Below are 5,456 nucleotides of genomic sequence, written 5' to 3' on the forward strand. Positions count from 1 at the left end.
AAATCCATTTTTGGATTTTCAAAAAAACCGAACTCTCATAAGTCCAGCTTACAAAAAGTTGATCATCTGTCGTTGTTCAAGGATTAAACACAGGCCGGGTTGCTTTTTTAAGAATACCGTATGAATTGAAAACAGAGACTGATATGCCTATTTACAAGTGTTGAATATTATGAAGAGAATGTGGTCGTGGAAGCTTTGGGCATCCTTCCTTTCTTTTTGTTGGTTTACGGAATTCATTTAGCTGATGTAAAAGGCCTTTGTATTACTGCAGATTTAGCTCCCAAAGATTTAATCGCTCAAAAACACTTGTGTCGCTCATACGGAAGAAAACTCTACCACAAAAAATATGGCGTACACGAAACCACATCTCGCCAAAATTTTCCTGGCTACATTAACAGTCGTTCAAGCATTCGCAGGTATTATCGGCAATGCTTCGTTGCTTGTAGTAATCGTTCGCTTCAAATCGCTCCGAACGGTCTGCAATCTTCTGATAGCAAACCTCGCTGTGGTTGACATGTTAAACGCAGCTATCAGCATGCCATTTTTTTTGCTCTACACGGTATTGGAGGTCGATTGGTTCAGAGGACCGAATTTTGCATTTGCGATCACCTTTTCTGATCGTCTCTTCACTGTTCTTAACGTTGCATCAATGCTGAGTTTGTTGGCGAATATGTACTTTGCGATTGCCTTCGACCTGAAATACTACGCATGGAAAAGTAACAAAAAGGCTATGTTCTGTTGTTGCATGATCTGGTTTATCGGCATTGTAGTTTCGCAGCTGACTTCCCTTCCGATCTACAGCATGACTCTCGGTGATGCTCCAGTTACTGAATATAGAGCTGAAATCTTCAAACAAACCAGGCTTTATTTGGCAGTAATCGTGGCATTTTTCTTCTTTTGCGGATCACTGCTGGGGGGCTTGACTATTTACGGCATCAGGAAAAAAAACGCGAAGGTAATTTGATTGATATTTTACTGAGATTAGAATTTTTTTTTTTGCTCTCCGCAGAGGGCAGCCTTCTATTTATGCTCTGATACCTCGACTTCAGGTTATCTGTTTGTTAGCAATTCCTTGGCCCCACTGAGTACAAAGCGTGCGATTGGTGAATTCATGTTTGACAGACGTGAATCTGCGATTGCTCATAATCTCTTGTTTTGAGTACATTCGTTAATGCGAAAGGAAGCGTTTGAAGGGAGTGTTATATATTCAAAATCATTGATGCAAAGGAAAGCGTTCGAAGGGAAGCCTTTTTCTAAAAAGGGTAAGTTACAGTAGCTTGTCATGTCAGGAGTAAATGTAAGTATTTCGGGAAGTATTGATCATGGTAGCGAACGTTTAATCACGTTTTGATAGAAGTTTATCAGAAGATGAATTGTTGTTTACAATTATTTCATTAGAATTTATTGCAAGTAGTAGATTATCTACAATGAGTGAAAAAAAAAATCAAATGCACCAGTAAAAATAAATCGTTCAATCCAAGTTAATATTACTCTTTTGTGTTTGCGTCTGTTAGAAACTACTGCCTTCAAAAATAAGCAAGTGAGAAGTTTTAAAAATGCATGCGTCAAGATAAAAATCAAGCCTCAAATAAAAAGTACAAAAGAATTCCACAACAAACTTGCTTATTTCTACAACATTAATTGATTATAATTTTCCAACCATCTTCAAGACCATGTGATATCACGAGGCAGCACTTCACTTCCAATATGGAACCTCTAGTCTATTAATTGTTTCAAAGGGTGGCTATTGTAGTTAGGGCCCTACGTTCGGGTTTCAAATCCTGCTCTTTCTTGTCATGGGAAAACCTCCTACGTAAATAGAAACCCTTAGCAACGGATTTTTTGGGCAATACATGTACCGCGAACCTCGGGAAATCATGTGATCTTGTCCTTGCCGTCACGGTTGCAGTCTGCGGTTCGAGTTTCAACTTCAAGACACCGTTCGTGCGGTAAGTGATTTACGGCAGCGTTTTATAACCAGAGATCAATCAGACCTCCCGTTTGACCATATCAGTCATGTTGTTACATCTGTTTGCAATCTATTGGGAAGAGGAGCCCATCACCCGGAGCCTCAATCTCCCTTATAAACCCTTGGAGACAACCTTTGCCCCTATCTTTTTTATTTTTAGAAGTTCGAATTCCCGCGAATTCATTATGCCGTCCAATTAGAACAAAGTTATTGTATTACGTCACAAGCAGTCACGCACCAGTGATCGCGTTCGTCTCACAAAATATTCTAAAAATAAAAAGATACGGGCAAAGGATGACTCAAGGATGAAGTCTGGATGGAGGCTCTGGGTGATGGGCTCCTCCTGATTGGGAACAATTTTGAAGATGAAATATACGTTTTGGGAGAATTTGAGCTGTTTGGTTTGAGAGCAGCTGTAGCAATGAAAAATCCGTTATTCTAATGATCATAACAGTAAAGGCTTGCTACAAAGTTTAAAATCGAGCTAAACCCCTAACGACAAACGACTAACCGCAAACCGCGGTTCGCGGACGCTTGCGGTTTATCCCGAAAACGTCGGAGCTAAAGGTTTCTAATATCTTCCCCTATATTTTTGTGCACTGCAAAGGTCGAAAATATAAGCTTTATCTTGCACATCGATTGGAATGCTCTGCAATTTCCATTCAATTAAAAATCTAATCAATTACTGTATTGGTGAGAATGTTACGTAAGAAAAGTAGCATAATCATGGCTGTGGGTTAAGAGAACTTGTGTTAGTTTGAATATAAAAAGCTGACATAATAAAATTCCAATTTGAGGATTTTTCTCACACGATTCATTCGAGATTCAGTTCAAACTGCCAACCACTAGTATCAGGCAACCGCTAACAACAGTTCCTATGGAAACGACAGCAAAAATTGAGAAAACTAAAGAGGCGAGTAGTTTTTACCGACGTATGTGAGAGCTGAGGTGGACTGGGCTGGCGAGACGATTGCTGAGGGCGCACCACCTCCTTCGGAAGTAGCTGGCCTGGACAGCCATAAAAGACTGGTAAGGCTCTCATAAAGAGGAACAATTGAAGTGCGCCTTGGGGTAACAAGGTCGTTACTTGTTACTTGTGGAAGCGTGGATACTCACGTCACAAGGGGTCGCAAGCAAACAAATGGAGGTCCTCAGGGCTTTCCTGCAGAGGAAACCCGGCAACCCGGCTAATCTCAAATCCTTGAGCTATCTCGAGCGATAATCAGTGACCAACATCTTGCCTGAATAGCTTTGACAAATATTTCATATTATGGCTTTAGAGTCTTTTAGAAAGGCAATTTAATAATTATGACTTAATGGAAGGTCAGAAAAGGGGCGCCACGGCTTGCTGTAGATCATTACGGACAACGTGGTTATAGATAATAGGTCAACGGGGCATGGCTTGAGTGTATGTGAAGAAGGGTTATAATTCTGTCGTTCACAACTGGCCTAACGATGTTATGGAAGTACCCTGGTCCCACAGCTGCCTCTGTAGGGTGATCTGGAAACACTGTGCAAGCTTGTATACCGGAATCGGAATTCCTACGAAAAAGAGAAATTAAATTAGGCATACTCTACCGTTAGCTTAAATATGGGTCTTCCCTTGGGAGACGCACTCTCCCCGCATCGTTTCACTTCACTTTTTCACCGTTTACCTGGATATCGAATTTTATTATTCAACTGCAGTGGCAGAGTACAAATAACACCCAAAACGAGTGCAAATATCTCACCGTAATTGTACTCTAGAAGACCACTTTGATCGGTTTTTCACCAATGTATCAGAGTCCTCAGTTATCCAGTAGAACCTGTGCCATGGGCTCTCTTTTGCTGAGCGACGATATTGATGAATTTGTGGTAGTCGTTCCAAATTCTGGATATGATTGACTTACTTTTACTTTAATTTATTTATTTCACAGCAAAGAAGCAAATTAAAGGTGTACATATAGTTTACTTAACTATAACACTAAAACGAGTATGCTGTTGGAAGCCCACAGAACAGGAATGATCTTCTCTAACAAGTGTAGGCTACCAAAAAATAAAAAATAAAAAAATAAAAAATTAAAATTATTAAATAAAAAATAAAAAATGTAAGATCAGTCATGGCGATCGATCTGAAGACAAAACAACTTTAACTCTTCTTTGAACTTAGAAACTGAGTCACTTTTTTTGGCAGATATAGGTAACTTATTTCATAAACGTACAACTATAGGAAAAAAAGAATACTTTGAATGTGTCAGTTCTAGCATAAATAATTTTAAACATTAGTTCATTGTTTCTTAAATTATGAGATTCATGTTCGAGTTCATAAGACTGTAGATAACCAGACACATCAAGGTTATACGTATACACGTTCTCGAGGAAAGTGACATCAGGCCAGTTTTCAGTAAACGATCAGAATATGGTAGCACGACGCTGTACACCTTCAATCATATTGCTTAAGTGGGCCTGATGGGGAGACCAGACTTGTGAAGCATAGTCAAGATGTGGTCTAACAAGATGAATATAAAGCTTTTTGCTAACATCAGTGTTAGCGTGGGTTCCACAAGTTCTTCTAATTAGTCGTAGCACTTTATTAGCTTTATTTACTTTGTTTACATTGCGATCATGTCAGGAGAGCTTGCTATTAACTAAAATAGCTTGCTATCAATTAAAAAAAAAAAAAACTAAGCCACCCAGGTGTTTCTCACGTGCAGATTTAGATAATATATTGCCTGCAGGAAAATATGTTGTTTCTAACGGATTTTGCTTTTTAGTAAGACTAACATGTTTACATTTAGGGGCATTATAAGACATTCCCCATACCCCATAACTCACTCCAATACAATTGTATTGATCAGGTTAGACTGAAGAATTGTTTGGTCAACTGGATCAAGCAATTTCTGCATAAAAGGGGATACTTGTGTCAGTACGGATATCGTCAGCAATGCCATTCATAAAAATGCGGAAAAGGAGGGGGCCTATAATGGATGCCTGTGGAACACCAGAAGGGACACATCTCCAGTCAAAAGAAAATCCATCAATCACAGTTGTATGTCGTCTGTTAGCAAGATCATTATCTCCTTAACCATGCCAAGAGTGGATCCCTCTTACCGACCATCATCATAGCTCGCATAGCTTGCATGCCTCATTATTATGCTATTCCTCGTACGCGCATATGTAATTAGTCGGCTCTTATAAACTCTTGTGAAATGTTGTAGCGCTTGCCTTTTTTCCTTCGTGTCTTCGGTTAATAACTGAAACTAGTTACAGTCCAATTGTTCTGAGATTTCGCTCAACTTATTGGCGTGGTGGCAGCGCAACGGTCTCAAAGAACCCACAAAGACAAGGACGCCAAAGTGTTCTTCATTTCTAACCGTCTCTCGAAGTCTATCTAAGCCTGGGAGAACAACTTGAAATACATTCTATCCCTCGACCCAAATTTTGCTGATTTCCTTACTGACGGATCGTCGTTGGGTAAAAAAACAAACGCTTCACCCCTTAGCGCTTT

The sequence above is a fragment of the Montipora capricornis genome, chromosome 1 (genome assembly GCF_036669925.1).
Source record: "Montipora capricornis isolate CH-2021 chromosome 1, ASM3666992v2, whole genome shotgun sequence".
Classification (NCBI taxonomy): Eukaryota; Metazoa; Cnidaria; class Anthozoa; order Scleractinia; family Acroporidae; genus Montipora; species Montipora capricornis.